The 12526-nt window shown below is 40.8% G+C and overlaps 1 pseudogene; it reads right to left on the bottom strand.

Moving 5' to 3' along the window:
- LOC118634342 lies at positions 1 to 11491 on the bottom strand (annotated as a pseudogene).
- Positions 11492 to 12526: the final 1035 nt, after the last annotated feature.

The raw sequence follows: 12526 nt of genomic DNA, 5'->3' as shown, positions 1-12526 counted from the left end.
TCAGTAGCCCCAGGTGATTTTTAAATTGGGAGGCAGATTACTGGCAATAAACTCATCAAATTTAGATATATCTTGAACAGGCACATTATAGAAATCAAGACTATCTTTAACCCTGCACATCTCATGAAGCCTGGAGTTAGGCACTGCATGGCCCAAGTCATCAGCTAAGCGTGCCAAGAAACTGAACTTCAGATGACCTTCTTCCAGGGAGATGTCCTGCCAGCTGCTAGGAGCAGATGGGCCAATGATTTCTTTGACGCGAGATTCCAAACGACTCTGCAGACCTTCAGGTTGTATGTATGTTCGGCTTCGTAAGGGTGGACACGCCAGGATAGGTTCTTTCTTCACTTCCTCTACTGTCTCAGCTACCACTGGCTTTTTCTGTTCTCTGTATCAAGACCAAAATTCTCCACACGGGGCCTCTGTGATTATCCACATGAGGCCTCTTCGGGTAACACCGGGCACTGAAATCGCCACCGTCTGCGAGGAAAGCTAGGGACGGAGTCCCGCCCCGCGCCAGTCTCACATTTTTTTAGTGTAATGCTTTGGTGGCGATTCAATTCTAAGTATAGTTTGTTTCTCTTTAAACATAAGTTACTTAGGAGTATATTTTTGGGTAGATAGATGATAGATAGATAGATAGATAGATAGATAGATAGATAGATAGATAGATAGATAGACAGATAGACCTTTATTTAGAGAGAGAGGAAGGGAGAGGGAAAGAGAGAGAGAAACATCAATGAGAGAGAAATATCATTTGGTTGCCTCCTCCTGCATGCTCCCTACTGGGGATCAGCCCACAGCTGTGCCCTGACCAGTATTTGAACCAGTGACCTCTTGGGGCATGGGACTATGCTCAATCTACTGAACCACACTGGATGGGCTAAACCTATAAATATATATATATATATATATATATATATATATATATATATATATATTAAGTATTTCACATTGTGGTCAGAGAATATATTTGTTTAGCATTTATTTTATGAAATTTATTGAAGCGTAACATGTACAAGGTCCAATTTTATAAACATTCATTGTGTACTCAAACCCGTTCAATATTATCTATGTAAAAGGTATAGATTTATCTTTATCTAGAGTGACCGGATTAGATAGTCTCGCTAATTTGTGGTCTAAACCTTCTAAAAGCCTATTAGAGATTTTGTGCTTTAAGTTTCTGGCAGAAACATTAATATTTCAAACTATTGTTATAATTTTGTTATTTGTCTCCTAATGATATTGTCAGGGTTTGTTTTGTATATATATATATATTTTTTATCCTCACCCAAGGACACTTTTCCATTTTTTGTACAGATAGAGTGGGAGGGAGAGAGAGGAAGAGAGAGAGAGAGAGAGAAACATTGACGTGAAAGGGACACATCGAGTGGCTGCCACCCGCACGACCAACCAGGGCTGGGGACAAACTGCAACCAAGGTACGTGCCCTTAGCGGGAACTGAACCCAGGTCTCTCTAGACCACAGGCCGACGCTCCAACCGCTGAGCCAAACCGGCCAGGGCTGTTTTGTATATTTTAAACCTAAGTGGTTAAGATAGTAGAATTCATGATTATGATATCTTATTGGCAGATTTTCCTTTTATTTTTATATAGTAACTCTCTTTATCCTTTTTAAGACATTTTGGTTTAATTGTATTTTGCTTGCTACAACTATTGGTAGGCAAGTTTCTTTAGGTTAGTGTTTTTCTTTAGATTAACATTTTTATTGTTTACCTTTTCCATCCATTTGCTTTAAAATTTTCTGTATCATTTGTCTGCATCTGTTCATTTTTATCTCATTTTATAATCTTTTTTCCAAAGACTAATTTATTCAATTTACCTTTAAAGTTTGCAACTATCTTAATTTTTGTGTTTTTTAATGTATTATACTATAAATGTTTCTAATAGTCTATAATCATCCACTATTTATGTATCTCTTTAAAACAATTTTTTTTCTTTATTGATTTTATTTTTGGAGAGAGAAGAAGGGAGATGGAGAGAGACAGAAACATCAATGAGAGAGAACATCAATTGGTCGCCTCCCGCATGCCCCCCACCGGGGACCTGGCCCACAACCTGGGCGTGTGCCCTGACCAGGAATCAAACTGGCCACCTCTTGGTGCATGTGTCAATGCTCAACCACTGAGCCACACCGGCCAGGCTATTTCTGTATTTCTTTTAAACATGACAGACCTTAGAATATTTATAAGAACTTTTACTGCTGTTATAATACTACTTCTAATATTAATAATAGCCAAAACTTAGGTAGCCTTTATTATGTTCCAGGTACTGTTTTAAGTGTGTATACTGACTCAGTTTCTCCTTACAATGACTCTATGAGGTAGGTATTATTACTATCCTTTTTCACAAATCAAAAACCCAGGTGAAGAGGTCAATGTGACTTGCCCAGGGTTATACAACTAGTAAGTGATGAACCCCCAAAATATCAAGTGAAAAACTTTATTTTATTTATTTTTTCTTTTTTAATTTTTTATTTATTTTTTTTGTTACAGATATTTTACCTTTTTTACCCCATTGGCACCCCCCTCCCCACCCCCACCCCGCCCCATCCCCGGCTTAGTTGTCCAAGTCCATTGATCATGCATACATGCATATAAGTTCTGTGGTTTATCTCTTCCCACCCCCCCACCCCCTCTTCTGAGGGATGTCAGTCTGTGCCCTACTTCCATGCTTCCATGTTTCTGGGTCTACTGTATTCCTCAGACTGTTATGTTCATTATATTCTGTATATAAGTGAGATCATGTGGTATTTGTCTTTTTCTGCTTCAAGTGAAAAACTTTAAAACTTATGGGAGAAATATGGAAAAACATAACTTTAATATTATAGTATTAATAAGATTTATTAATAAAAGAAAAAAAGCAACAATTACAAAGTAAAAGCTTTGTTACAATTTACAGCTTCTGTTAGACTGTGACACCTAAACAAAGTTTAAAAGAAAAACAGCACACAGGAGAAGTTACAGGTAACACTTGGAAGATGAAGGATAGGTTCCAGGCTATGTAAAAAACTTCTATCTAGTCCTGGCTGGTTTGGCTCAGCTGTTGGAGTGTTGGCCCGCTGACCAATGAGTTGCGGGTTTGATTCCAGTAAAGGGTGCGTGCCTTGGTTTCGGTTTGATGGTGGCCCCGGTCTGGACATGCAGGAGACAACCCGTTGATGTGACCCTCTCACATCGATGTTTCTCTCTTTCTCTCTTTCTCCCTCCCTTCCACTCTATCTGATGATGAATGGAAAGAAATGGAAAAGTAAATTGGAATACTAGATAGCAATTAATATGAATGATGAAAAGCCACAGGTACCAAAAGGTATAAATCTAAAACTAAGGAGTGAACTCTGGCCAGTTTGGCTCAGCGGTTAGAGTGTCAGCCCGTGGACCGGAGAGTCCTGGGTTCAGTTCCTGCTAAGGGCACATACTACGGTTGCAGTTTGTCCCTGGCCATTTGGGGTTGTGTGGGTGGCAACCACTCCATGTGTCTCTCTTATGTCGATTTTTCTCTCTCTCTTTCCCTTCCTCTCTCCCTCTCACTCTATCTGAATATAAATGCAAAAATGTTCTGGAGTGAGGATAAAAAAAATAATAATAATAAAATAAATAAAATTAAATTAATAAGTGAAAAGCAAGTTACAGGAAAGTATTAGAATGTGATAACATTATTCAAAGGCTTAAACTAGAAACTTAAATTGGGGATATTTTCATATGTAAAAAAGTAATGAAACACCCATGAAAACTGTATTCATTTCAAGAAGGTAAGGATAACCTCTGGAGAGAAAGAAACCTTTGAGGTTACTGGGATTTGAGTGTAATGTTTTATTTCTTTAAATGAGAGCTATGAAAAAATATATAGTAAAATGTTTATATTTGTTTAATATGGGTGGAGGGGGTCCACGAGTGTGTGTTACATGTATTATCTCTATACTTTTAGTATTTCATAATATAAAATAGAAAGTAAAATATTTATCATTACTAATTTAAAGCTTCAATATTTTTAATGATTTCATCACTTAATTTAAATAAATAATTATTTAAATAATACTACAGGTTTTGACATAAGCTTAAATACAGTACGGAATTGTTTAAGCCCAATTGAATCAACCAAATGGCATTTTACCAACTGGGGCTGTGAACAATTTTCTTCTCCCACAGATGTTAACAAAAAAATCTGGTAAGCCATAGGACTTCCTAATTTCTTTCTTACTAAACTGTTCATTTTTCAAGTGGCTGCCTCTAGCTCCAAATTAATAAAAGACAGCCAGCCTTTCATACAACTCTACTCTCATACAATGCTATAATCATTTCCTCTATGACTTTATTCTGTAAAATTTTTATTGTTCCAGAGTTATAATGTTTCAGTTTTTCTGAGATACAAGCATCTAACTTTTCAGGTAGTTCTCAACATTCTCATTCCCCAGTCTATTAACTCTGTGTTAACCTACAAGTTCACTGCAACATAGTTCATCTAGAGTCTTTCAGTACATGAAGAAGGAAAAACACTGCTATTCTAAGTCATCAACACAGTCATGGCACAGCTGTCCGATAGAGGCATCAAACACTTGTTACCTATCTATATTCATATGTGGTACGTGTCTATTACCCTTGCATGACAATCCTCTAGGCCCTCAGTTGACCAAGGAGTCCTGCCTTCCCCATTAGAACACTTACCCCTAGAGAAAAATGACCCTGGGAAGACAATCTAATGTGGCTGATGGATGATTAAAGTACTGACACAGGCTTGTTTTAGAAAGATTAAGACTTAGTTCATTGGAGAGTGACAGGCAGGCCCATTGGCTCTGATAGATCTGGAAGTGCTAATGCTTTGTTGACTGTCATGTCCCATCTCAATTATATTCTATAATGTTGGGATTCCGGCCTTCTTACAAACTGCCTGTTCTGCTCTAAATAGCAGTCAAGAGATAAATAGGTTCTGGGTGTCTATATACATTGAGTCTATTTTATCATCTAATGGTTTCTGACCTCCAAATCTTTAAACAAAGAAAAAAATAATGTCAAAGTTTCATGGAAGCAAATGAGCTAGAAATGAAGTTTTTGGACAGATCATGGAAATGACCCATTGCCCCAAAACATGCCCAGTGCCTCCTTATAGAAATGTGCCAGTGTGGGTAGGTACCCCTAAGATCATAAGATTACCTCATAAAGGAGACTCAGAGCCCATACCAAACTGAACAGGTTACTAATCTCCAAGCCACGATTTATTTTCCAGGGGTAGCCCATCATTTGTGCTGCATTAAAGCTTTCATTCAAGATGGTGAAGTCATCCTTAGTTCAAGCCTTGGAGGAGGTTTCTCTGCACAAGAACTTGATGTGTAAACCAAAGTGTTGGCCCAATAACAGATGCAGGTAACGTGCAATGGAATCTGGAAGCCCAGACATGCAGCACAGAAGGCAATGTGAATCTGTGCCCAAGATCCAGATTCTGTCATCTGTGTTTAAATAAGTCTGCAGTGACTTCTGAAGGAAAATATCACATGTGTCTGTGGCGTAGCAGAGAATACTGCTGCTGTTTGACTGAAGGACACTCAGGGACACTTACTGTCTGTGTGCTCCTATTGTTATTTGTTTTTTGGATATTTTGTTTGTTTGTTTGTTTGTTTTTTTAAGAAGCTGAAGTTTGAATAGCTTTGACAACAACAACAAAAAAATGATATTACCATTCCAGTTGGAACTGAGTCATTATATCTGTCAATCACTCACCTTCTTCTGAGTAACATAAACATCCAGACTTGGAATCGTGGAAGCTGGAGTTGGGAAGGACTTTAAATGTCATCCAGGATCCCTCACTAATTGGAGGAGTCGCTTTTATTTTATTTTATTTTATTTATTTATTTTTTATCCTCACCCGAGGACATTTTCCCATCTTTTTGTTCAGGTAGAGTGGGAGGGAGAGAGAGTAACAGAGAGAGAGAGAGAAACATCGATGTGAAAGGAACACATCGAGTGGCTGCCACCCGCACGACCGACCAGGGCCGGGGACAAACTGCAACCGAAGTACATGCTCTTAGCGGGAACCGAACCCGCGTCTCTCAGGACCACAGGTCGACTCTCTAACCGCTGAGCCAAACCGGCCAGGGCGAGGAGTCGCTTTTAAAAATCACTAATGGGCCCTGGCCAGTTTGGCTCAGCGGTTAGAGCGTCGGCCTGCAGTCCGGAGAGACCCAGGTTCGGTTCCCGCTAAGGGCATGTACCTCGGCTGCAGTTTGTCCCCGGCCCTGGTTGGTCGTGCGGGTGGCAGCCACTCGATGTGTCCCTTCACATCGATGTTTCTCTCTCTCTCCCTTCCTCTCTCTCCCTCCCACTCTATCTGTACAAAAAATGGAAAAATATCCTCGGGTGAGGATAAAAAAAAAAAAAAAATTAAAAAAAAAAAAATCACTAATGGGAAGTCTGAAAAGAAGACCATCTTTCTCAATTTCTGTTCTTTCTCTCTTAATTTTCCTGTCTCTTCAGTCTCTTTTTCTATTTTTCTGTCTCTGTTTCAGTTACTCTTTGTCTCTGTTTTTCTCTCTCACACACATACACACACGCATTTCTCTGCCTTTCTGCAATGTAGTTCACTTATTGACTCTACTTTCACCAGATTAAATAACAAAGAGAAACCATTTTCTCTCTTCTTTTTGCATGATAGTTCTTCAAATATCATGGCATTTGGATTTACTTTCTTCTAGCTGAATAAACATTCCTTAAAGTTTGCCTTCATGCCTTCATCATCACAGTTCTCTCTGGAAGCACTCTAGTGAAAGAAGAAAAACTTTCCTAGTTGATGTTGTTTCAAGACATTTAGAGGTTTAGAATAAAATTTACATTGATACCAAAAGTGGCTATTAATTATGACTACTCTATTAAATAGAAATTAGGCTCTGCATGTAGTTGGTCATATTTTAAGCAGAGTTCACCTCTTCCTCCTGTATTTCATAAGGTCTTAATAACTCACCTATTTGTGGCACTGGGTGCCCCAGACAGAGATAGACCTTTTTGCTTTGTTTTGTCTTTTTTCTTTATTGATTTTAGAGAGAGAGGAAGGAAGAGGGAGAGAGAGAAAGAAACATAAGCAAGAGAGAATAGTGATTGGCCACCTCCTGCATGCCCCCACTAGGGATTTGGCCCACAACCTGGGCAAGTGCCCTGATCGGGAATCGAACCAGTGACCTCTTGGTGCATGGGTCAGTGCTCAAACACTGAACCACACCAGCTGGGCTAAACCTTCTTGGTTTTAAATTTAGGATCTGTATATGAGGACCAGGCTAGAGTGCCCTACTAATGGTTCCTTATCACTACTAATGTTGAGAACATGAATAGCATTAGTCATTTCCTTTAGCTGCTGCACAAGACACAAGGTGAATTAAACACAGCAAGGCTCCAAATAACCGACCACCTAGCCTGGGAGGAAGGAAAAAAGTAAATAGAGCACATATTTTTATAATAAGGCAAAATTGAAAGCTGCACTATGTCATTATCTTAAATGTTATGCATTTTTTTCAGAGTTTGTTTTTTGAGCATATATAATAGTCCAAGTCTACCATTTATCCTCACAAGTGTGAAAAAAAATGTTCTTCAAAACCGTTTACATCTGAAAATGAATTTCAGGTATAGTACCCACTCAGAGGTAGTCTAACGATGCAATAAATACCTCAGTTGATTTTGCATGGGGAGGAAAGCAGCTAATTGACAAAAAGCAAATCCCCAGTCAATGACACTTTACTCCTTTAAGCACACAAGTCTCAAAATTATACCATTTGGGGAAATTCTTCCTAAAACATCCCATACTCATTTGGCTTCTTAAAGAAGTAATTTAACCTTTCATGGATGACTCATTGTCAACATTTCAAACTTCAGTCTTTGGATGAGGTGATAATACAGCCGTGCTGTCCAGATCCACTGAGAAGGGAAGATTGTCTTTGTTGTAATTGGGAGTTATGCTCCTCAGAGTTTCAGCTTTTGGCTTTTTATTATGACCTTGAGTTTATTGATTCCATGTAGTTTAATGGACAATAGTCTCAGCCCCCTTCTCTGAAGTGAGGTTGCTCCATGCCCCCCTTCAGTGCTGGCTGGATGCTGACATGATCAAGAACTTTCCTAAAGCTGGGTAAGAGGAAAAGCCCTTAGCAGGTCACCGCAAATTTCATATTACGTTCAAACTAACTTCAAGGGACTCTAGATTCATGGGGAAATACCAGGTAGAGAAAATGTTTTGAAAGGGCATCAAGAAATCTGAGCAGTGCTTGTGGTTGGCTTATTGTCCCTATGTGTTTCCCCGACCTCATGCTAGTCCTAGGCTACAGGTGTGCCTCGTATCTTATCCATGATTCTTCTATTCAGAAGACACCCTGCTCAAGATTCCTGCTGTCTGAGTGATTCCACTAGCCAACATCTGACTACTAGACAAAAGATGCTTTATTATCATTAAGATAGGGCATGTCTTCAGAGTTGAAAAATAGTGATTTTTTTTTAAAGATCATGGCTTCTTTTAAAAGAAAAATATAGGATCAAATTAGATTGTCAAATGTGACCACCTATAGTCATTCTATTCAATATGTGTTCTTTAAGGCTCTGTGGTATGCCAGGGACTGAGATGCACAGAGGAGTCAACAACAGTTTCTGCCCATGAGGGGCTGACAGACCAGGAAAGGAAACAAGCCCATAAGCCAACAACTACAATTTACTGTGTTTAGTCATAGAACAGGCATGGAAATTGAGCCAGGAAAGCATGGAGAACAGAAAAATATCAAATGGCGAAAGTGTGAAGTAAGGTTAACTTACTAAAGGGATAAAATGGAATTTAAACAAAGGAGATGGGATTGAAGGTTGTTTATAAATGGTGCATGAGCCCCGCCAGTGTGGCTCAGTGGACTGAGCATCAGTCCTATGGACTGAGAGGTCCTGGTTCAATTCCCAGTCAGGGCACATGCCCAGGTTGCGGCTCGATTCCCAGAGGGGGGCGTGCAGGAGGCAGCCCATGATGTTTCTCTCTCATATCCATATTTCTATCTCTCTCTCCCTTCCTCTCTCTCCAAAAAGACAAAAATGTATCTTAAATGGTGCATGAAAGTGGAAAAGAGAGGGAAGGACACATGACAAAAGCAGCAGCAGAGACAAAGCACATAGAACCTCTCTACTGCGACTGCGAGGAGGTTTTTTGGTTTTTTTAATTTTTTTTTTAATCCTTATCCGAGGACATTTTTTTATTTTTTGTTCAGATAGAGTGGGAGGGAGAGAGGGAGAAAGAAACAACATGAAAGGGACACATCGAGTGGCCGCCTTCCACACAACCCAACCAGGGCTGGGGACAAACTGCAACCGAGGTACACGCCCCTCGCGGGGGCCAAACCTGGGTCTCTCTGGACCGCAGGTCAACGCTCCAACCGCTGAGCCAAACCCGCCAGGGCTAGGAGGAGGCTTTTGGAGTGGGGTTTAGAGATGGAGTTGGGATTAAATCAAATGCCATGCTAAGAAACATGGCGAATTTTGGGGTGGTGGGAGATTATGTATTTTAAATTAGGAGAATGACAAGGTAATTTTTAGTTATTTAATTTTTAAAAATTGAAAGCAGTGTGGGAAATGGTCTGGTGTTGAAGACGCCGAAAATGGAGAAACCAATTAAGTTTTTTGGACTAGTTTCCGGAAGAGATGGGGAAGGTCCGACATGCAGAGGTATCAGGCATGCAGAAGTGGGAATGTTCTAGAGGGAGTTGGCTGCATTTGGCTTGGGGGTGAAGGAGAGGATGGATTTTAGGATAACTGCTAGTTTTCTGATTTGTGAGACTTAATGGACTATAACACAAGTCTGAGAGGGAAAACGCCAAGTGTGCTGTTCTGGATAAAATACCTTTGAGATGCCCACAGGGCACACAGGCTGCCAGTTTTGATTGGCAGTTTGAAACTTGCTGCTCTGGGGTGTGAGGTTAGTGACTGGCGGCATGGAGCAGGCCGGATAGGGAAAGATGACAATAGGGTGACAAGCTATGAGCCTGTGTTTGAAAGAGCCATAGGCCCAGTGCAAGTTTAGTGGCCATAGTTTCCCAGCCCCAAATTAATATACTTATTCTAATAAGCATATAGGTGCGTCCAAGTATCATGGGACAAATCACTTTGAGTCTACTGTACTGGAAAATGATGGTCATATGATGATGCTTTCTTTCTTTTTTAAATGGTTTTATTTATTATTATTATTTTTTAGAGAGAACAGAAGGGAGAGTGAGATAGAAACATGGATGTGAGAGAGAAACATTAATCGGTTGCTTCCCGCAGGCCCTCCACTGGGGATGGAGCCAGCGACCTGGGCATGTGCCCTGGCCAGGAATGGAACCAGGACCTCTCAGTCCATGGGACGATGCTCAGTCCACTGAGCCACAACGCCAGGGATCGTATGTTGCTTTCCAAGTGAACAAACAAATGGTCAACACTACCAGAGAAGCAGTGAGGCTGAGATTCCCTTAGGCTGGAAAGGAGACACCCCGGTTCCACCCCCCTTCTGACAATAGAGCGTTCCTTCCTATGAAACCCTTGGAAAATGCAAATGATGTAAAGAAGCAATTGTCATTAATTTATATGAAAAAGTTTTTGTGCATTCCCAGACCCAAAATTCAATGCACACATAATGTCTTTATTTCATTCACCACCTTGAAACAATTATGTCCAGTTTTATGCTAAGCCTAACACCCTTCTCAGTGTGGTTTCTGGGGAAGGAGCCCGGTGGGCCACTCTCACTCTGGGGACGGGGTGCCGCTGCCTTTATAAGGGCTAGCTTCAGAGAAACGCTGGACTCTGTTTTCACTTTTCACCTTATTTTTCGTAAAAGTGAACATCTCTGGATTTCTTTCAGACAGTGAAAACAGGTACTAGTGTAGGTCCTTCGGAAAAGCGAAGCGGCTTCTTTTCGGAGAGCTTGCAGAATCGCTCACCACTCCCTGCTCACACAGGCGCGGTGAGGGCACTGCTGGACAGCTGTTCCCACAGCACCTTGTTCACGTCATGTCATCTTTCAGAAGGTGGCGGTTGCACAGGGGGGGAGCACCGCTCCGCGCTTGTCCCGCCTGTGTCGGCTCCTGCAGCTCCTGCTGAGGCCTGGCTGATTGCCTAGGCCTGGATCACTGATTTTCCCGGGGAGTTGGCCATTTGAACTACAGTGACCTACTTTCTCTGGCACAACCAGTTCTTCCATACTGTTAATTTTTTTTAAGAAAGCTGTAATTACTGGAAGAAAAAAAGTTCTGTGTTCTTTACTGGTCACCTTTTGGCTTAGGTTTTTAATTTTTAGAAGTCTGATCTAGCTTTTATTGGAGAGAAAAACATGTACAACACACAGTCACCCTCCCCACCCCCCAAGGACCAGGGTTTTGGGTATTCCCACATTGCAGGAAAACCTTCGCGGAATTTGCTCCTAAAGCAAAGGACTTTTACTGAGTCGTCTGTATCTTCAAAGGGGGACGAGCTGCAGTGTGAAAATCGCGACATAGCTTGATAACGCCACAGGAATCGGGTTCACACGCCAGCAAATACCTCCGCCAGCCCATTTTGAGCCTGCAGTCACTGCAGGCCTTATCAGATAAAAGACAGAATTCACAACCTGGGAAACCACAAACAGCATTTTTTTGTTTGCACGTAAAGCATCTCTGCATTTATCAGGCTCTCTAAGGCAGGTATTCTCTATCCCAGAATGAAAACATCAGAAATGCAATAGCCAATTCCACATGTTTAAGAGAACCAGCCACCAACGTGAGGAGGAGGAGGAAATCAACATTCTAGTCACTGACTGCAAGCAGTTTATTCTGGAGTTCATTCCGAGAAGGTAATGACTAGGAAAATGACAAAGAAAACTGTTACTGACCATTAGTGAGCAATCGCTCTGTCATCTTACAGAGATAATTTAGATAAATGGGGGGTTTCGCTGTCTCCCAGGGAGACAGCCTGTTGACGTCTTTGATAATGGCAACCCACTTACAGGTTGCTTTTGACAAATGATTTTTTTTCACTGGGCAGATGTAAAATAGTCATGTCTGTGCCTGCCTGTTGTTTGTAGTAATAGCTTCCTTTGGAAGTTTTTCAAAAAAGTCTGTCCGTTTTCTGTGTTTGATGACCAGGGATAGTGCTGAAGTGCCTCTCCAAGGCTTTTCAGCCACTGAGGGAAGCAGTTTGAACACATAAGGTACTTAATAAATGAATGCCAAGCATACCATATTTTTGTTCAGTTGACTTCTATTATTTTAGCAGCTGCTAATTATGCACTGTTGCTGTTTGGAGCCAGGTAACAAATTTCTCTGTTCCATCTGGGTCATCTGTTTTTTCCAGAATGGACTTTCCTCCAACCCCAACATTAGAATTTTAACTGCTACATTTTGAGAGCAATGATCAAATCCATTTAAATGGGTAAGCAGATAGTTTTCAAGGAGAACTTCATTGTTGTTCGCAAAGTATTTTATTTTATTTTTGATGTCATAGTGCACTCCAAAATCACTAGGGGAAGAGGTGAAAGAGTAACTATGTCCAGCT

Source organism: Molossus molossus, unplaced genomic scaffold, assembly GCF_014108415.1.
Source record: "Molossus molossus isolate mMolMol1 unplaced genomic scaffold, mMolMol1.p scaffold_m16_p_1, whole genome shotgun sequence".
NCBI classification, from domain to species: Eukaryota; Metazoa; Chordata; class Mammalia; order Chiroptera; family Molossidae; genus Molossus; species Molossus molossus.
Note: the sequence above shows the minus strand (reverse complement) of the source record. Positions and strands in the feature narration are given on the sequence as shown.